This window comes from Bactrocera dorsalis, chromosome 6, assembly GCF_023373825.1.
Source record: "Bactrocera dorsalis isolate Fly_Bdor chromosome 6, ASM2337382v1, whole genome shotgun sequence".
NCBI classification, from domain to species: domain Eukaryota; kingdom Metazoa; phylum Arthropoda; class Insecta; order Diptera; family Tephritidae; genus Bactrocera; species Bactrocera dorsalis.
The window spans coordinates 36,361,328-36,384,301 of record NC_064308.1 but is presented as its reverse complement, the minus strand read 5'-3'; the positions used below and the strand labels follow the sequence as shown (position 1 = coordinate 36,384,301).

At 38.9% G+C, this 22,974-nt stretch overlaps 1 protein-coding gene and 1 pseudogene across 1 annotated transcript in view; one reads left to right on the top strand and one right to left on the bottom strand.

The window, feature by feature from the left end:
- The window catches only part of LOC125779336 (uncharacterized), a 331,687-nt gene that overhangs the window by 212,141 nt on the left and 96,572 nt on the right, over positions 1-22,974 (bottom strand). The window lies entirely within an intron of this gene.
- On the top strand, positions 1,682-1,811 carry LOC125779848 (small nucleolar RNA U3; annotated as a pseudogene).

The window sequence follows — 22,974 nt, the reverse complement described above, 5'->3', positions numbered from 1 at the left end:
TGTTTGACAAGGAACAAGAAAATGCTCGGAAATCGCCAAATTGGACTTTTTATATTTGAATGTATGTACAAAGGTACTTAGTTTGCAATTTTTAATTTTTTCAACCAATGTTGATTTTTCGCACAGTTTATTTAATTTCTTGTATCCTATGTTTATAGGTATACAACATTCGAAAGTTTTCGGCAATATACTTGTATAATATTTCGCGTCTATGTATTCGCGGTAAGAAATATGCGCTAAAAGCGCTATATATATGTATGTATTTATAAAATTTTGGTTATATATGTATGTATATTTCGTTTGCGAATATGTATATATGTATGTTTGTATTTGTTCTTTTTATGTTTTATTCTTATTTCTGCCTTTGCTTACTTCTTTAGAAGCGATCCCTCTCACAGTTACTAAGCCGAAGCGGTATTACCAGAATAATTAGCAAGTAAATACTTGAATAAATATATTTTATATTTTTTATTGTTTTATGGATTGTGTGTATTGTATACACGAAGGAAGTTTTAAGAGCAAATAATAATTAATTTGGTTATACATATATATGTATATTGAGGATACATATATATATATACTATGTAACGTTTTGCTCTGCGATTATATCGGTAACTGAATTTACCGCCGAGCTTTCACTAACCGTTTTTATTAAACGGATTTAGAAGCTATCGGTTTTATGCTGTTGACCGTTGGCGCAACTATACATACATATATACATACTTATATTATATACAATTATATAAATCAAATGTGGAATGGATACACTCACTTTGATTTCCCTCAAGGGTTATGGGGAGATGTATTTATACATAAGTATGCCAGAATCGGCAGAATCGGGTGAGTGTGTGTTTTCTGTTGTCCTACTGTTGCTGAGTCGATAGCCGCTCCTGTTCCGCTGTGTTGGTGTCTCTTTTAGTTTTAGTTTTATTATATATTAATTTAAAATGACTTTTAAGTTTCGCGCCCGTTTTTATTTTGTTAGTAGAAAATTTTTAGTTAATTAATTTTTAATTCTTGTGTTGTTTTTGACGTTGGGGGTTTTATATTAGTTTTCACTGTTTCGTTTTTTCCTTTTTTCTTTTGTTTTTGCACTTGTACTCGTATATGCTTCACTGCACTTTTATTTGGTTCTTTGGTGGGTGACTACACTTTCAATTTCACTTTTTTTGTGTTGTTGTATCACACTGTTTCTTTATACGTATGTTTTGTACATATGTGCATATATATAACTATTTTCTATATTTTAATATATATACATTTTTTTTGAAGTTATACTTCTTATACGACGCCGGAAAAGGTTGCGATAGATTCTGGTTGCGCAACCTTCCATATAAAAGTAACGCAAAGTTGCGCAACCTCGCTCCATCCATATGAATGTAACGCAAACTTGTCTGCGAAGATGTGCGAGCAGCAAGCGAAGCGGTGACAATCGGCGATCGTTTGTTCGTTTCTTTCGGCACAGCTCGGCCGACACAACAACACAACACAATGTTGTTGTTTTTGTAGAACAATGTTTCAATTTTTGGTTGGTGACATATTCACATGTGTGCGCATATGTATGTTTGTATGCTTGTGCATTATTGAAGTTATACTTCTTTTTCTTTCGTTTGTCTTTCATTTCTGCGAATTCTCAACTATTTTACGTATGTTTTGGTTGAAATACTCTGCGTTGGCCTTTCAGAATCACACAGAATCATTTCTGTGGTTTTTGAAACTGACCCACGAGGACGAGGTATATGGTTTTATCTGGGAGCGTGAGATTTAAGAAAATCGCTCGCTTACAAGGGATAAAATGACTTCTGAGTGGCGATTTTAATGAATAAATTCACAGAATCATTTCTGTGCTTTTTGAAATCTATACTAATAAATATTTTTTTCTTACTAATAGAAAATAAATTTATCACAGCAATATACATAAACATACATAATATTGCTGTGATAAATTTAATTTCTATTAGTAAGCAAAAAATTAAAAATAAATTTATTAAGACTATACTTCTCAGGGCATCACAGCAATGTTATGTATATGTATATACATATTATGCATATGTATTGCTGTGATAAATTTATTGCGAAAGCAAATGTTCTACAAAGTAGGTATATTCTATACTTAAACAAAATTATTAGAACCATCGTATGTTTCTTGCATTCATAACCACATCATACTTAAGTCAGTGCAACCTAATTGTCAATGGTGGTGTTGGTGGTAAGCGCTTGGAAAGTCAAGATGCTAACACAGGTCCCAGGTTCGATTCCCGACAGAATAAATTTTTAATTTTTTGCTTTTAACATCGTATACTATAAAAATAAGTATTTTTCTTTATTTTAATTTCTATTAGTAAGAAAAATATGTACATATATTTGCATACATTGCCGAAAAAATAAATCACAAGCATACAAACATACATATGCGTACACATATGAATATGTCACCAACAAAAAATTGATCTTCACAAGTCAATCCGGCAGCCAAATTGGCGAAGAACAAAAGAGAGATGATTACGCTGCATATTCTCTTCCGCAACGAAGAGACGGAACTACTTTCCGAGTCAAAATTCCTTCATTTAGAGATTGCTTTATTCTTCATTTTATGTGCATAATAAATTTATAAAATGTGAATTTAAGTTTTCTAGTTTTCTTTCATACAAAATGATATGCATTTCTGAAAATCACTAAGAAGTATAACTTCATCCGCGCGTAGGGACTCCACGCACTTTTTTTTTTTAATTTTTTGTTTTTTGTCACTGCACTTCACTTTTTAATTGCTTGTACGAGTATTTACCAATGTGCCTTTCTGTATGGCTCGAAGGACCATGTTAGAAAAGTGCACTCACCTTGTATATAATATTTTTTTTCACTTTACCAAATACTCAAAAAAGCACTCAAATATCAAAAAAAACGGTTGGTCTCGCTTTTATTCGCACAAGGCTTTATGGCCGTATATAAGCACTGTGCCTTAGAAAGAAAATTAATATAATCTTGATTACAATTCACTATATAATAACGCGGTTGATATCGCAAAAGGAATGGCGGCGGATAGAGGTGACCGATCCCTGCTAATGTCGTAGAACGAACTGACCTGAATCTGGTAATCGGTCCTTCTTTATACCCGTTGGTGCTGAATATCCTATTCAGCATATGTGTGTAAGTATGGGTGTTGGTGTGTGTCGTTCTCGTGTAGAATGTGGGTTATAAGTGTGGTGTGGTGTGGTGAAGATTGCGTGTTAGTGATGTAAGTTTAAATCGATGAGGTGTGGTGTGGTGAAGGTTGCGTGTGTTTGTGATGCAAGTGTGAATCGATGTGGTGTGTGTGTTGAGGTCGGGGGAGGATGCTCATTTGTACAACTCCAGCTCTGAAAGTATTCGACGCAGTACCCGCCGGGAGAAGCAAAGGAAGTCTTTTTATCTGTTGGAAAGAGCAGAAGGACCTGGCTTCGCTTTGAATCTCCAATTGGCGGCACTTTCGAAAAGAAACGACTATAGCGCTGTTGTTAGCTCGGCTATAACTGCATTAGCGGAACCTACGCCAATGAAGAAGAAGGCACCGTTCTATACTTTCACAGAAATACTTCCTTGAAACTCTCTTAGTCTTCTTTTTTTCTGATATATAGCAAATCATATAAAGCACCCACATGCTACTAGAACAGCATAGCCTCGAGTTTGCATCCGAGCCAATTCTTTTGTTAGTTCCCCTCTGTCTCGTCTCTTTCAGGGCCCTCCTTAGCAACTGCACAATCTGCTTACAACTCAAGTTATCAGAAAAGAAAAAGAAAGATAGTCGTATCCCCAGCAATATTAACACATGAATCGAGAAAGGAAGCTATTACAAATCTTCTTGTTCTTAATTAGCGTAGACACCGTTTACGAGTTACGTCGCCGTCGTTCCAAGCCAAATCGCTGCCGACGACGCCGTCACCTAACTTCCACATTGACTGGTCAGCATAAAAGTAACCAAAGCGTAAAATGCAACCAAAGCATATTTAAACACAAGTAACACAATACCTACCTAATTTCACATTTTTGCATATCTCTTTCCTACGGTAGTCATGTTACGAAAATTGCAATAATGCTCTACATTATGAAATGCCAACTAAACAAATTTTGTAAATGAAGAATTAGACTAAGAAATTTCAGTTTTATTCAATAAAAGTTTAGAAATAATTTGGACACTGAAGTGTACGGTTGTTTTAATCACATTTCTCATTACTTGCGCAGTCGGACGGCGTACAACTCCAAAGAATTGTACGGAACCACAGTTCTAACGCTTATCGAAAAATAATCTAAAGAATATTAAGTGAGAAAAATTAATAAATAAACACAAACTCTTTTACAAATCAATTTAAGATATTAAGTGAAAAAATAAATAAATAAAAACAAACTCTTTTATAAATCAATTTAAGATATTAAGTGAAAACAATAAATAAAAACAATCTCTTTTACAAATCAATTTAAGATATTAACTGAAAAAAATAAATATATAAAAACAAACTCTTTTACAAATCAATTTAAGACATTAAGTGAAAAAAAAAAACAAAAAAAAAACTCAGTAGCAAATCAGTTTAAAATATTCGAAAAAATTAACAACCTAGAACAACAACTCCCGGTCACGGAGCTAATCAAAGAAGCGGCGAGAATCCGCCCATACTTCGGAAATGGGGAGAATGACTTAGCATCATTCCTACGGGAGGTTGGCTTGGTACTTCCTCTATTCATCGAGAACACAGTAATACAGAAATACATCCTGGAGAGGCACGTCAAAACAAAAATACAGGGGGATGCACTCCGGGTTATCCAGACCCTGAGCGAGGAGGCAAAGGGGAATGAAATTAAACTGGAACTGATCAAGAACTTTGGAGTTCGAGAAACGTATAATCAACTCCTTCATCGAGCAATATCGATAACGTAAGTCAATATAATTACAAATTAAGAAACATACTAGATAAAATGAACGCTAAGTATAACGAAGATTCGGAGAAACCATTAGAGTTCTCCATAAACATTAATGAGTCTCTTATTTTAAAAACACTTTTGAGCAACATTTCGCCACACTTATCTTCAATAGTGTATGGGAGAAATATAAATTCGCTTAGATTAGCTTACTACACTCTAGAAGAAACAGGCTTAATAAACTGTAACAACAACGGTACAAGGCATTATTTTTACAATAATAATTATAATAAGAATAATAATAACAATAATAATACTAATGACATAAGAGACAATCTCAACACCAATAGAAAGCCCAATAATAATAGATACACCAATACGTCGAGGAGCAGAAATTTTGCTAATCGCCTTGAATCAGGCGTAACTAGACAAAACGATAGGCAATGGTTCAACTCCAATAATAGCATTAGGCAAAACAGAAACTCAGGACAAAACCGACAACACCAGCCGGAACGCTACAGTAAAAATCAAGTACAACCTATGGAAGTTGATCATTTCCAAGAATCAAATTTTCCATTGCAGTGTCACAATCAGAATTACCGATAGTCGAACTAACCATTGGTTACAACAAAATAAAATGCCTAGTAGATATCGGATCTACCACCTCGTTGATTGATGGACAACATTTTCTCTCATTATAAACGTAGAAAATTAAATAAACTTCTTCTTCTTCTTTACTGGCGTAGACACCGCTTATGCGATTATAGCCGAGTCAACAACAGCGTGCCAGTCGTTTCTTCTCTTCGCTACGTGGCGCCAATTGGATTGGAATCAGAACTAACGACGCGGGTGTTGAGGCTGATGATATCAATATCATCGGCATACGCCAGCAGCTGTACACTCTTATAAAAGATTGTACCTGCTCGATTAAGTTCTGCAGCTCGAATAATTTTCTCCAGCAGCAGATTGAAGAAGTCGCACGATAGGAGTCGCCTTGTCTGAAATCTCGTTTGGTATCGAACGGCTCAGAGAGGTCCTTTCCGATCCTGGCGGAGCTTTTGGTGTTGCTCAACGTCAGTTTACACAGCCGTATTAGTTTTGCGGGGATACCAAATTAAGACATCGCGGCATAGAGACAGCTCCTTTTCGTGCTGTCGAAAGCAGTTCATTGGACGAGAGCTCTCTAGTGCAGAAATGCACGCTGAGCCGAAGACTTCGACCCACCCGTCTACCACATCGGCGGTGCCCAATGTGTTCACCCCGGTGCACGTGGAAGAATTTGTCGAAACCTCCTTCGGTAGCCTTCCTAGTCCGTGTTCCTAGGATTTCTGAATGATTTCCTAGGCGGACCTTCTCCGATTAAACTAAAACCGTTATACCTGTGTTCAGAAAATGAGTGATCATCGAGGACCCTCCAGTTTGAGATCAGCGAGGCAACCACATGAGAGGCAGGGTGAGGTCGAGAACCTCCTCCCTGCATGCGGTCACAAAAGTTGGAGAATTTCCCCTATTACAAATGCGAAGATCTTCGCTTACAATAAAATCAAAAAGCGACTCACCTCTAGTGTTGGTATCCGAGCTCCTCCAGGGCCCTATTCCACAAAACAACTTATCAACTTTTCACTTTGCACTTGTCAATTGTTATTGTACTGCAAAGTGAAAAGCGTTTCTGTTCCACAATATTCTTTGCGAATCTCACTTTGCATTGAGCATATTTTGGCAAAGATTTTACGCTCTTTCCGCTCAGTGCAAAGTCTTTGCGCTTTATTGGCAAAGTCTTTGCACTCTCTTGCAAAGTGAGTGTGCAAAGGGTTCCACAAAGCGTTTTATCAACTTTGCATTTCTGTCTCATCACTTTTCACTTTGCATTTAGGCTGTTCACGGTAAGGTGGTTATCGGGTTATGTGGTTATTAAATTAAGAATAACCTCTATGCTTCGTGAGCACCCTATGTTGTATGGTTATTTGCTTATTTTTACACAAACAGCTGTTCATTGTTTTTCACTTTAGTGAAGGTATGTGCTTATTAAATAATCCGAATTTTAAGGGTTCAAAAATTCTTTGTATAAAATTTACAGATATCTTGCATAATTTGCTGATTGTAAACAAAAAACAGCTGTTAATAGCAGATTTTCCAATAAGAAAATCTAAATGGAAATGCCATTCGCTTAGTTTTATTTATTTTTTGTGCTGCCATTTAGTAAAATTTCAACGACTTTCTAACACTGGAAATAAGCAAACAACCACATAATCTATAAACAAGGGTTTTGTCATACCGCATTTTGTTGTTGTTTACTTAATCACATAACCCGATAACCACCTTATCGTGAACAGCCTAATTATTGCTTTATATGTGTTGTTAAAATGAGCCGCAAAATACAAATTGAAAAAAAAACTTGCTGTTTTAAATGTAATTAAAGAAAAAAAAGCATTTTATTTGCTAGTTTTAAAAACAACAGAGTAAGTATTTTTTAAATAAATAATTGTAAATTTCAAGCATATTTAAGTATATATTTCTTTGTGAAGGTTAGCAAATTAGATAAACAGGCAGCATGGGAGGATGTGTTAAAAAAAGCCCAATCCCTACAACTGGCGTCAGCACAAAAAACATGGACCTATGCAAGGGACAGTTTGTTTGGGCTCTGGAAGAGCCGGACAATGGTAAGTACAACAATTTATTGCCTACACATATCAAATAACTATATTTGCATCATTTGTTGTTGTTGGAATTATTATATTGTGCATTGCTAATAACTAACAAGCATGTTGTTGACAACAACAAAACAAAACGTCATCATAGACATTGTTGTTGTGAGTTAACAGTGCACTCAATCAACAACTCTTGGTGATAACAACCGGTTTAACCAAAATATTACTAATTGCTATGTGTACTAGAGTGGGTCAATTTTTTTTTCGACGAAGCGGTTATCAAAATCGCAAGCTACGATGAGTTCTAAGAAAATTTGCCCAAGAAACCATGGCTTTAAAATTAAAATCGAGCTTCCGGTTTTTAACGAGAAACTTTTTGTATTTTTGTAAATTTAATTTTCTTAATTTGCAGAGTAAAAGGGATAACGCCCGAAATACTGGATCCGGAGGTGGGAAGGAAAAAGTAATGGATGAAGCTGACTTGGCCATCCTCGATATTCTGGAATCAGACTCAGCTGTGGTAGATGGTTTGAATTTGCCAGAAAGTTATGGCAACTCAGAAAATCTACCGTCAGCTGAGAATGATTCCAGAATATCTATTTCAGAAGAAACTATTGCCAATCCACCTCTAAACCCAAGAAAGAGGAAGCGCTCTACCAAGTTTCCAAGTGAAACTTTGGATAGAAAGAAAAAATGCCGGCTGGAGCTCCTTGAGGTTGAGGTTTACTACCGGAAACTTCAATGCCTAAAACTGGAGAGGGAGCTCCTACTTCCACCCTCTGCTATCACACTGGGAATTGCAACGGCAGAAACAGAAAATATATCGCGTGTGTTATTTGAGGAGGTTTGATTACCAAAGGCCAATTTTTCATTTGTGTATATTTAATTTCTAAACATTTTATTTTGAAATAATTTGTGATAAAAACAAAAAAACTCTGAAATTAATAAAATTATGTATAAATACAAAAATACTTCCTTTATTATTTATTCTCTGAGACCTTAATCTTAAACCCAATAAGATACAACGCTTTTGCAGTGGAAAAAAAGTCATGACCAAAACACCACTTTTATTTTAAAACAATACTATAATAGTTGGCATTAGGTAAAGTATTGTAGCAGGGAAGTAACCCTTTCCATTCCACTCTCTTGATCTATATTATTAAGGGCATAATTTTCTTCTTCAGCATTTTCATCCAATTCCTCGCTTTCATTGTCAGTGTCTTCAGTGGGCTGCATATTTTCACTACTTCTTCCGATGCTACAGGCAATATTGTGTAAGATGGCACAAACTATGACTGTCTTTCCTGCAAACTCAGGCCTCAGTCGCAAATAATTTAGACACGGGAATCTTTCTTTAAGAATGCCAAAACTATTTTCAATTATGCGGCGTGTTTTTTTGTGGCAACGATTGAAAACTTCTTCAGCAGGATTATTGGGATTTCGGCGTAATGGTGGGATCAACCAGTTTTTCAATCCATAACCACTATCACCCAAAACAACAGCATCCGGAAATGGTCTCCATCCATTGTCAAATTTTTGACTTACAGCCGAATTCCGTAGGACCCTTGAGTCATGAACGCTGCCCGGCCAACTTGCATTTACACTGTAAAATGTGTAGTCTGGCCCACATATCATCATCACATTCAATGAGTGGTTTCCATGCCGGTCAACATATCCTTCCTCGTGTAATGGAGGCGCATCAATTTTAATGATTGTGCCATCAACGCAACCACACACAGAAGGGAATCCACCCATCAGAAAAAACTTTTCAGCAATACCACTGACATCATCGGGCCATCGCACTGTTTTTTGAAATAAAACGTCTATTATAATGTCGACAACTCTATGGATGGTTCTGCAAACTGTGGATTTTGCAACACCATGCAAGGCTGCAACTCCATGGTACTGGCAACCATTTCCGAGCCAATGCAGGCACAGTAGCAGTTGATTTTCAGCCGACAAAGCATGACTGCGCTGTGTATTGTGCTCTAATTTTTGTCCAACATTATTTAAAAGAAAATCCACCTGGATTCGATTTAAACGGAAGCACTCTTTAAAATTGAAATTTTGTAGTCCCGAAAAATTAATTCGGTCTCTATAATTTCTAGCTTTAACCGCGTCTTCACTATTGTCGAACAAAAACTCACGTCTTAACATTTTGAAAGCTTGACTAGTTATGATAATATGAATTTGCAAAGCGATCATTTACCTAGCAAATTTTTGACAAACTTATCAAATTTTGCTTTGCAAAAATAGAGTTTACAGTTTTTGTGGAACGGAACAGCATAATTATATGCAAAGTCTTTGCGAATTACACTTTTCAATATAAGCTTTGCACTTTGCAAAAGAGAACGTACGTGGAACAGAAATTGCAAAGAGAACATAAAAATTGCAAAGACTTTGCAAATTACACTTATCAATTTCAACTTATCACTTATCAAATTTCATAGTTCTGTGGAACAGAAAGCTTTGCAAATTGACGAAAAATTTGCAAAGTACAAAGTGAAAAGTTGATAAGTTGTTTTGTGGAATAGGGCCCAGATCGAGTGTCGCGAGTTGTCGTCCGAGCCGATGATAACGTCGGCTCCATTCCGAGACGCTTCCGCCAAGGTCCTCCTTAGCAATACGGGAGGCGGTTCCACCGCATCATCATGCGGCATATATGCAGAGATAATCCAGACATTTCAGCATTGCTAAAATTAGGTAAAAGAAATACCGTTAATTCATTTCTGACCAGCATACAGGCTCTGTTTCTACCTGCATCGTTGGTCGCCAGTAGCTTATGGCTCTTCGTCCTCAAGCCAGAGATCCCGCTACTAGTCAGCCACGGTTCCTGGATCAGGACGACATCGGCTTCGTCTTGCTCCAGACTAAGCAGTAGATTGGCGGAGGCCGCCTTTGAGTGTTGGAGGTTAATATGGAGGAATTTCATCCCTCAGACTCTCCTCTAGGAGCGCCAGTTCAGCGCTCTTGTCGTGATCGACCCTCACCTCCGCAAACAGTTGTTCGAGGCTGAAGAGGGAATCGCCAATCGACGAACCGCCTCCAGAACTCGCCACGTCCGAGAGGTTTGGGTCATTTTCCATGGTCGCTTGCCCATCGCTAACGCCGTCTGCTCTCTCCCCTGCATCTGCAGCTTGGCTGCCCTGGTATTCGTTGGGAGTACCTTTAGCACCACCATTTCGAAACCATAGCTGATGGCTCCCTTGGTTTTGCTGAGAGGACCGATGGACTCCTCGTTAAGCATTATCAATGCCTGCCGATATGGTTCATCGGTTCTCTCCAGCCTTATAACCCTCCAGTCGTGCGTAGGAAGTGAGGGGTTGCAGTACTTGAGGATTTCCTCACTCTCATTTGCGGTGGATCAGCTGACAGCCAGACGCGAGCCATAAGGCGAAGAGGAAGGTCCGCTTTGTCCACGGCCTCCAGTCTGGCTCCCTTCTAAACCTCCCCCACCTGAGATACTGCCTCCTTATATAAGATGGCCGATCTTTCATCGGCACACCTTGTGAGCTTGTGCAGCCCATGGTGCCAACCGGCACTTACACATTTTGGGGGTGGCCCCGGGTTTCCCTTAACCACCTTGAGAAAGACTGAAGAGATAGCCGCCGCTACTCTCTTCCACTCTTCGTGGGAGATGGCACCGTCCTCCCTGCTACGGTCAAGTACACCAAGTATTCTGGCGCCAGAGCTTTTAGCGATTTCGCTAAAAGTTGGCGCAGCCCCCGTTCGCGGTTGCTTACCAAGGGAGGTTTCTCCCTCATGTTCTTAGCCCATTCGAGCGTGTTTGCATGCTGCTCAGACGCCTGACCAGCATGCTTGCCACCGTAGCGTTCTACAATTTTTGCCACCAGTCGACGGTCCGACTTCAGCTTCCTGGCTAAAGCTCCCCTTATAGTGCCCCCTGTGGATCCCTTTATAATTCTAGCAGAAGTTCCTCTGCTAGTGCTAGCGATTCCGCCATGCACGAAGGCTCCACCATTCACTACCTCTTTTGCCGGCGGTTTGCGCCGGTTCCCCCCATTCTTCCGCCTGATGAAGAGACTACTACCGAGGTCTTTGTCCTATCGCTGCAGCTACTCAGCGACGGTTTCGTCGCCACAGGAGCAGCAGCCGCGCCTGGAACGAATCCGGGTGTCGATTTCGACATCCCTTCATCTCCCTTCCTCGTCTTTCCGTCAAAGTTTTTTGTGTTTGTTGGTGACTTGTCCATGCTAAAAGGGTCCCAACTCTGAGCCGCTATACGTTTCCCGGAAGGTAGTAGCCTTTTCTGGTCCCAAGGTTATCTCAGTAACGAGGCCAAGGCGAGGGTTGACGTACGCCCTTATGAGGCAATACGTTCAGAGCCGACCAGCTTAAAGAAGGAGTACTCTCAACTTACACCTACCACGCCAACTTAACGACGACGGGGGGGAACGTACTCTGAGGCCTGCCAGGGTTTTAACGGGACGGAGGCAGTTGCAACATTAGCCCAGCAGCCATTTCTGATCGGTGTCACCACCACCAGCCCAGGGTTCTACAGGATCCAAATAAGTTTACCTACTCTAAAAAGAAACCAGTTCAGTGCCGTCGTCAGGGAGTTGTCAGGCCGTGTCGGCCGCAGGCCATTTAGCGTTACCCAGGATGCACCAGCGTGGAGGCGACCTGCATTACACCCCCTTAGGGAATATATGTATAAATAAAGTCTGTGTTGTCTATCTAGACGACATATTAATATTTAGTACAAATATCGATGAGTACACAGAAATTTTTTTACAAATTAGCAGAATACAATTTAAAAATTCAGATAGATAAGTGCAAATTCTTCGCAAAGTCAACAGAATATTTAGGCCATATACTAACCACAGAAGGAATCAAACCAAAAATGAACAAAATAAAAAACATACAGGAACTGAAGTTACCGCAAACGGTTAAACAAATAAAATCGTTTGTGGGCATGACCGGCTATTACAAAAAATTTATAAGGGATTACGCCAAAGTGGCTCAAGGCTTAACAAAATATTTGAAAAAAAGCTAAAATTAACATTCGTGACCCCCAACATACAAACTCGTTCGAGAAATTGAAAGCACTTTTGACGAACACATCGGTACTCAAGTATCCGGATTTCTCCGTAAGAACAGGTGCAAGTGATTTTGCAGTTGAAGCTATTTTAACACAAGAAGGACACCCCATAAGCTATGCAAGCAGATCACTAAACGACCACGAAAGCAAATACTCAGCGACGGAAAAAGAGCTGCTAGCCATAGTCTGGGCAGTCAACTATTTCAGACCGTATATCTACGGGAGACAATTCGACCTCATGACAAACCATCAACCGTTTAAGTGGCTATGTTGTAAAAATAAAGCAAAAGATATAAATCCTAGATTACAGAGATGGCTCCTCAAATTAGGAGAATACGACATTAACATAAGTTATGTCAAGGGAAAGGACAACACTGCCGCTGACTTAATTGACTTAATTAATATCCTACATGAAAATGAGAATATGAGTACAATGGCAAAAATCCACTCTCAAGAAGAGGAATTGCATGACCATTTTGGTATTTTGGAAACAGCCGTTAACAGATTTTCAACACAGATAATCCTTACTCATTCAAAAAAACATAAAATTTTTATTAGCGAAGAAGATATAAATACAGATTACATGCCCGACATATTCAGGCGATTCTTAAGAAACGGCAAAGTAGGAGTATATTCGAAACTACCGGACCACGAATACAATAAAGTTCAGCAGAAATTAATTGACTTGTTTAACAGAACAATAAAATTTTATAAATGTACGCACCATGCAAAAGACATGCAGAATGAAGATGAAGCTTATAGATACATAGCGAAATATCATAAAAACGAAACTGGACATGGAGAAATTAACGGAAATTATGAAGGACTGAAAACCTTAATTTACTACAAGGATCTAAAGCTTAGTATCCAGCCCTCAAGAAACGTAAAAACTTCATATAAAAAAACGCTTAAGAAACGGTCAAGAAACTTTCCTGCGATAAATTTACTTGTGCCAGTATGCAGCTCTAAAGAAATCTAGTACTAATTTTTAATACTTTTTTTTCAATAAAATGTGAATATGGCAAACTTGGTTTTGCGAAGCAACATCAAATCAACAATTGTTTCTTGAAGTAAATTCGAAGTAATCGTCAAATTCATTCTAAATTAGTTGAAATCAGTATTATGAAGTATATTCCATTTTGAAATGTTGTATAAAACCTACCAATCATCAACAACATTCCTTAAATCTCAATGAAAATATTTATGTTACCATACACATATGTACATACATACATTCATATTACACACAAAGTTTATTTTCTTTGTTTATTCTCTCGCGCTATTCTAATGTGGATCATTCACAATGTGTAACCAGCTGCAAAATTACTTGGAGAAATTATGTATTTTTTTTCTTGAGCAATTACTTGAGAGCTGGATACCAACCTTAAAGAAGTTAATACAAAAATATATAAATAACTGCGAAATATGCAATACGGCGAAATACGACCGAAAACCTATTAAGAAAAAATACAAGCTAACCGAAACACCGATGGATATTAACCAAATAATACATATGGATGTTTACACCAACAAAAAACATAAAGGGTATTCAGACCGAAACCTGTTAATTTGGTAATTCGTTAGTTGATACTTCGTTAAAAGGCTTAACCGTGAACAAACTTTTTGCTCTACCTTGGTAGTATAGTAAATTTTATTCCGAAGCAGCTGATTCAATTTTATTAAAGAGTAAAAATGCCTCAACAAAGTGCAAAATCAAAAATTGTCAGTCATTTAATTGAAAATTATGTGGAGCAGATCAAATTTATTACTGGTAAGTACTTTAAATTGATGTACAGAGGAACAGGAGAACAGCTGATGTGATATTACCGAGTAACGAAACGATTTTCAAGCTTGCCAGGTGGATAGTTCGTTACTCGGTAAAATGGTAGTCTGTTAATTTTACAAAAACAAAATACATGTAAAAAACTACCGAATAACGACTAACGAATTAACAAGGCTGGTCTGAATACCCCTATAGTTTTATCACTTTATTGATAAATTTTCAAAATATGCAATGGCACTAGCCTTAGAAGATAGAAACAGCCTCACAATCGTAGAAAAAATTAGACTTTATCTCTCTCTTAGAGGTAAGCCAACAAAAATTATAACAGACAACGAATTTAACTCAGTAAACATAAAAGAACTCTTAAGACAGGAATCCATTGACGTTCATTTTACAAAAAGCCAACTTTATGAATATGTGATGGTTAATTCTGAGAACCTAAAATTAGTTGGTGAAATTTTAGTTTGAATGAAAAAACGAAAATTCCTGTGTAAAATGTATGGGAACCTAAAAAAAAAGTTGGCCCCTTAGAGTTAAGCTTCAGCGCCTGGTTTGAGGGAGGACTTTTTGTTTGTCAATCACTAACATTTGAGGGGGTAAGAATGAAAAACAAATTCAAAAAATTTGTTTGAAGCACCCTAATATGTATATACGGCTCGACATTAACTTTAATTTTATTCACCATTGTATCAATATTTGTATTAAAGAGCAAAAATAACATGTTAAAATAACCAACATGATCACCCAGGAGAGTGCTCAATCAAGGGGAGGAGGAGTCGTCGCCGTCGTTGCAAGCCAAATCGCTGCCGACGTCGCCGTCACCCAACTTCCACATTGACTGATCAGCATAAAATGCAACCAAAGCATATTTAAACACAAGTAGCACAATACCTACCTAATTTCTCATTACTATAACCGAGTTAATAGCAGCGCGCCAGTAGTTTCTTCTTTTCGTTACGTGGCTCCAATTGGATATTCCAAGCATAGCCAGATCCTTTTTCACCTGGTTTTTCCAACGGAGGGGAGGTCTTCCTCTCTCTACAGCGTCGAATACTTTCAGAGCTGGAGTGTTTTCGTCCATTCGGACAACATGACCTAGCCAGCGTAGCCGCTGTCTTTTAATTCGCTGAACTATGTCCATGTCGTCGTATATCTCGTACAGCTCATCGTTCCATCGAATGCAATATTCGCCGTGGCCAACTCGCAAAGGACCATAAATATTTCGCAGAATTTTTCTCTCGAAAACTCGCAACGTCGACTCAGCAGTTGTTGTCATCGTCCAGGTCTCTGCACCATATAGCAGGACGGGAATTATGAGTGACTTATAGAGTTTGGTTTTTGTTTGTCGAGAGAGGACTTTACTTCTTAATTGCCTACTCAGTCCGAAGTGGCACCTGTTGGCAAGAGTTATGCTGCGTTGGATTTATAGGCTGACATTGTTGGTGGTGTTTACACTGGTTCCAAGATAGACGAAATTATCTACGACTTCAAAGTTATGACTGTCAACAGTAACGTGAGAGCCAAGTCGCGAGTGCGACGACTGTTTGTTTGAGGAAATATTTTTCTTCTTGCCCTCGTTCACTGCCAGACCAGTTTGCTAACGGCGCGGGTGTTGAGGCTGATGATATCAATATAAATGGCATACGCCAGCAGCTGTACACTCTTATAAAAGATTGTACCTGCTCGCTTAAGTTCTGCAGCTCGACCTATTTTCTCCAGCAGCAGATTGAAGAAGTCGCACGATAGGGAGTCGCCATGTCTGAAACCTCGTTCGGTATCGAACGGCTCGGAGAGGTCCTTCCCGATCCTGACGGAGTTTTTGGTGTTGCTCAACGTCAGTTTACACAGCCGTATTAGTTTTGCGGGTATACCAAATTCAGACATCGCGGCGTAAAGGCAGCTCCTTTTCGTGCTGTCGAAAGCAGCTTTGAAATCGACGAATAGGTGCTGAGTGTCGATTCTCCTTTCACGGGACTTTTCCAAGATTTGGCGCATGGTGAATATCTGGTCGGTTGTTGATTTGCCAGGTCTAAAGCCACATTGATAAGGTCCAATCAGTTTGTTGACGGTGGGCTTTAATCTTTCACACAATACGCTCGATGGAACCTTATATGCGGTGTTAAGGAGGCTAATCCCACGGTAGTTGGCGCAGATAGTGGGGTCTCCTTTTTTATGGATTGGGCATAGCACACTTAAATTTCAATCGTTGGGCATGCTTTTGTCCGACCAGAAGCTGATGCATGCTCCTTATCAGTTCTTCGCCGCCGTGTTTGAATAGCTCGGCCGGCAATCCATCGGCCCCGCCGCTTTGTTGTTCTTCAGGCGGGTAATTGCTATTCGAACTTCTTCATGGTCGGGCAATGGAACGGCTACTCCATCGTCGTCAAATATTGGGGAATCGGGTTCGCCTTCTCCTGGCGTTGTACGTTCACTGCCATTCAGCAGGCTGGAGAAGTGATCCCTCCATAAATTAAGTATGCTCTGGGCATCGGTGACCAGATCACCTTTGGGGGTTCTACAAGAGTATACTCCGGTCTTGAAACCTTCTGTAAGTCGCCGCATCTTTTCGTAGGATTTTCGAGCATTACCCCTGTCGGCTTATCAAGCTCTTCGTACTCACGCATTTCGGCCTCTTTCTTTTTCTGTCTACAAATGCGTCTCGCTTCCTTCTTCAACTGTCGGTACCTATCCCATCCCGCACGTGTTGTGGTCTATCGTAACGCTGCGAGGTAGGCAGCCTGCTTTCTCTCCGCTGCGACACGGCACTCCTCGTCGTACCAGCTGTTCTTTTGCACTTTCCGAAAACCAATGGTTTCGGTCCACAACACTGGCGACGTGTCTTCCGTCTATCACAACATGATCGATCTGGTTGGGGGTTTATCGATCCGGAGACTGCCAGGTAGCTTGATGAATCGTCTTATGCTGGAATCTAGTACTACAGATAACCATATTTCGGGCCCGGCGAAGTCGATCAGCCTCAACCCATTTGGGGATGTTTCCTCGTGGAGGCTGAATTTACCGACCGTAGTGCCAAAGATACCTTCTTTGCTCACCCTGTCGTTGAAGTCGCCAAGCACGATTTTGACATCGTTGCGGGAGCATCTCTCGTACATAAGTGCGCTCCAAGCACTCATAAAAGGCATCTTTGGTCATATCGTCCTTCTCTTCCGTCGGGACGTGGGCGCAAATCAGCGATATGTTGAAGAACCTCGCTTTGATGCGAATTGTGGCTAGACGTTCATTCATACGTAATCGCAGGTGACGAGTAGTGAATATTTAGGTATGACTCCGAGACAAAAAGGCAATCCTCCGAGCATTTTGAGATGACAGTGAGGATGCAAGCAGCATGTACTTCGGCTCCCAAGGCTATTCCGGAGAATGCCTTCCGTGACGCCTTAAATGCATGCGAATCGCGCTGGCAGCGCTGCAACGGCGCTTAAGAAGCCTAATTTGAAAGTTTTTAAAGAATTGTAACGATTGGTTCAAAATATTTTTTTAAATCGACTCTGCCCTATTACTTTCCGGACAAACCCTGTAAATTGAATATTATGAAAACCAAGTTTTACTAGGCTACTTGCATTCGGTACACACACATACATAATAATATGTCACTACATACATATGTTTACATTAACATCTCTTAATCATCAAAAATTATTAGTTTTACTTCATTTCATCATCTTAACTTTAGTTTGGAATATTTCCGATGGGTAAATTTTGCAATGGTATCCTTAGATTTCAGGGTTAAATGGGTATGTACGGATAAAGGATGTTCTCCAGATTAAGAAAATGTATACATACAGTTGCTGCTCACTTATAGTTTTTGAGATATTTGCATTTAAAATTCAAAAATTCAACTATTTAAAATGCAAAGTTCTCCTATTTATAATGAACTAGCGTACCCACCCCGCTTCGCCGGGCTAGGTTTTGCTTTATTTTACAAACGATTTCTCGTCTTACCTCAGTACTGATTTCTCAACGCCGATCAGTTTCTGCAGCTTCATTACCGGTGAAATAAATTTGAAAAACTTGGGATCTTCATCTTGGACTGAGAGCAATGATCCAATTCTGTAAAAGTGGGCATGTGCATTGTTCACTATGTTGATTGTTCCAGAAGACGTCATTTGGAAGCATGAATTATACTTTCGGTTGTTTTGAAAAAAAAAAAAAAAATGTTTTGAAGTTGAAGTGCGCTTAGAAATATAACTAAGAAGTGGCTCAGGTGGCTTCATCAATGGTGACAAAACAACTTTACCGATCGAACAGCACATTCCAGGGGATTCTTTAGCGAACTTCAAAGCACCATAATGTGTACAAACTTTGTTCATTGCACCGATCACCACGTCCTTGTAATTTTTCTTATCATCCTCCTTATTGTAGTTGAACGCCGCAAGATTTAAATCTATTTTTTTCGTAATCGAGCTATTCGGTTACGATTGGCATCAAATCTTTGCGTACGTTTTTGCATTGTCTCGGCAGCTCGCGATGAAGATTTTTTTTCACTATCTCGTTGAAGCCTTGATTCATGCTCTTCTTTAGTTTCTATATTTCTTCTTGTAGATATTCTGTTACGATTTTTCTCAAGGCGTAACTCACGTTCATCAGCTGTTCTCTGTGCTCTTTTCTCCTTAACATTCTTTGATTTTAAGGTTCTTTTAGCAATACTTGCTTTCTTGGGTGCCATTTTTTATTTATTGCAATGATTCTGTGAAAAATACAATTTTCCGTTGTAACAATCAATTGAAAACGCATCAGTAAACTGATACATTCACGGTGCTACAACTTTGGAATTCCTAAAAACCTTAAATATTTACTTTACTATACTCCATTGTACTTAAATATGTTTCACATTGACATATACAGGGGCTTACAGCTTATTAAATGTGAAATATTTGCCATATCTTATTTATTTTAAAAAATCTTAAATGTACATTCAAAGCAAAGCTATTTTACATTACGAATACATATAAAAAAATTCAAAATAATTACCTCTTAAATCTATATATATAAAAATGAAATGGTGTATAGTTGTAACGCTAAAACCTCGAAAACGGCTGAACTAAATGAAATACTTCCTTTGGGGGATTTGTTTGCTATTACTACGCGCAGGTCATGTCTTAAAATCAGAATAAAATATTAAGGGGGCGTGGCACCTCCCATACAAATTGAATTTTCCATGTCGAATATCTTCAAAAGTGTTTAAGGTAGGAACATGAAAATTGGTACAGAGCTACAGGATAACAACACCACTCTCACCTATAAAACCGGGAGCTATCGAATAAGGGGGCGTGGTACCTCCCATACAAACTAAATATTTTAAGCAGAATATCTGTGAAAGGGTTCAAGGTAGGGACCTGAAAATTGGTATAGACCTATATGGTATCAAAACCCTTCTTACACATAAAAGAAGGGATAATCGGAAAAGAGGGCGTGGCACCTCCCATACAAACTGAACTTTTCAAAGTGAATATCTTCAAAAGTGTTTAAGGTGGAACATAAAAATTGGTATAGAGCTATAGGAAACAACACCATTCTCACCCATAAAGCTTGGCGTTATCGAAAAAGGGGACGTGGTACCTCCCTTACAATCTTTAATTATTTTGGTTGTTAATCCACCATATATTTATCTCATTTTCCACCACGACATTTTGGTTGTTCTTGCTGCAGCGGTTATATGGTAATTTTGGTTGTGTTACGTGCTATTTTTGGTTTATGGAAATGACAGTTTTATGAAACAAACACAAATTAAATTAAACGTCAATTTTGCTTTGCAATCGAACACGCAAAATTTAGAGGGCAATAAAAATGCGCCTTGCTTTACTGATATATTGATATATTTTTTTTAAAAAGTGAGTTATTTAGTGAAAGTGATTTAGCGTGTTGGCGAATACCGATTTATGTACATTGGAATTTATCATTCAATTGATCTGCTTCCTTAGTTTAATTCATTCATTTTTGGAGTTTTCAAAGGTAAGTTATTGGTCCGTAAAACCTTATATGAACTTTATGCAAATGATTGATCATTTCCAATTAGATATTTGTTACGATGTCAAGAATCAGTACGTATGGTAACACTTCTCGGAGTTCCCAGGCCGCAAGGAGAACACGAAATAGCAGAGCACGTCAAAGGGAAAGTGTTATTGAGAGGGTATCACCACGAAATAGACTGCTGGAGAGTAGCACGCACCAGTTAGAAGATGTCAACCAAACATACAATCAGCAAGAACGATTGAGAAGAAGGGAAGTTCACAATCAGCAACAACGATCGAGAAGAAAGGAGGTTCGTGCTCGCCAAAGTGATGAAGTAAGATCACAACATGCGATTATTCGACGACAACAGCGGCAACATCTTTCTTTTGTGAACTTTGAACGGGCAGGTTTTCGATATGATCCAAACATTCAATATAGCGCATCTGTTCAAATCGGTCAGAAGTCAGTAGTTTGTCAATATTGCAATGCAGTCAAATTTAAAAATGAACCGTTGCCAGAATTGCTTCCACCACCACAGCCATTGTTCCAGCTGCTTTACGGTGAATCTCCTCACTCGAGCCATTTCTTAAAGCAAATTGTAAATGAACAAAACTACAATCCAACGTTTAAGGTATTTTTGCCAAACAATATTCGACAGAAACTACAGAGCTTTCCTCCAATTATACACGTTCATGGGCAAATTTTTCATCTCGCTGGATCGCTGTTGCCGCATCCAGATCAAGAACACAAATATCTCCAAATTTACTTTCTGGGAGATTCACATGATGAAGTAAATCGGCGTTGTGCTATCTTCAATACAACGAAAAGAGAAATAATCGAACAATTGCAGCAAATGTTACACGAACACAATGGCCTCATTAAACTGTTTACGATTTCGTTGGAACATATGCCAACAGATGATCATAGTATAATCATACAAGCGAACAAAAGACCAACAGGGTCACATGAAAGACAATATAATGCACCTACAGTTAGCGAAATATCAGTTGTTGTTGTTGGAGAAAATTTGCAGTCGCGTGATATTGTTATCAAACGTAGAAATCAAAACGCACTAAAACGGATAAGTGAGACACATCGGTCTTACGACGCAATGCAATATCCGCTCATGTTCTGCCGTAGAGAAGACGGATATCACTTAGGATATAAGATGATAAATCCGGTGAATGGTTAGTAAAAAAAAAATTTTTTTTGCTACTTCATATAGGTAATTTAAGCTTTTAGGTGTCGAGACAAATAAAAAAGTCAGTTCAATGAAGTTTTACGCATATCGAATGATGATTCGCCAAAACTATGACAACCATTTACTGAGATATGGACGGTTATTTCAACAGTATGCAGTTGACATGTATGTTAAAGTTGAGACAGAACGACTTAATTACATGCAATACAATCAGTCGAAGTTGCGATCTGAAGAGTATATTCACTTAAGAGATGCCATGAATGGTGATGCGGATATTACAGATATTGGTCGACTCTATATTTTGCCATCGACATACATTGGCAGTCCTAGACACATGCATGAGTACTCCCAGGATGCGATGACTTACGTGCGCAATTATGGACGGCCGGATTTGTTTGTTACATTAACTTGCAATCCAAAATGGCCAGACATTACGAATCTATTGCATCCCGGTCAATCACCAAGCGATCGCCACGATGTTACAGCACGCGTGTTTAAACAAAAACTCAGATGTTTGATGGACTTTACTATGAAACAACGTGTATATGGCACTGTTCGATGCTGAATGTACTCATTGGAGTGGCAGAAGAGAGGTTTGCCCCACGCACACATTCTTCTTAGGATGGTGGAGAAAATTACACCTGACCAAATTGAAATAGATCCAGAGTTGCACGAAGTGGTGATGGCCAATATGGTTCATGGGCCATGCGGAGAACACGATCCATCTTCGGTTTGTATGTCGGACAGTAAATGCAAAAAACGCTGTCCCCGTGCTTTTATTTCGGAAACTCAAACTGGAAACGACGGATACCGTCTCTATCGGCGTCGCTCACCCGCTGACAATGGCAGAACATTCATCACTCAATTGAAAGGAAAGAATTTCGTGGTTGATAACACATGGATCGTTCCATATTCGCCAATTTTGTCTAAGGCATTCAAAACACATATAAATGTTGAGTATTGCAGTTCAATAAAATCAATTAAGTATGTTTGCAAATATGTCACCAAAGGAAGCGATATGGCGGTTATTGGCGTTGAACGAGATGAAATTAGCAAATTTCAAATGGGCAGATATGTGAACTGCAATGAAGCAATCTGGAGAATATTTTCATTTGCAATTCATGAACGCCATCCTACTGTTGTGCATCTGTCAGCTCATTTGGAGAATGGCCAGCGAGTTTATTTCGACGCAGAGAACATAGTACACAACCACTTTAACAAGTTTCTTTGCAACTTGCGCCAGTGATCCGTTCGCGAGAACATTGCTTTACTCGGAGATGCCTCGGTATTATACATGGAATGCATCGTCTTTCCCCCGGCGCAACATAACCCTGGCGGTTCATTTTTAAATTTGACTGCATTGCAATATTGACAAACTACTGACATCTGACCGATTTGAACAGATGCGATATATTGAATG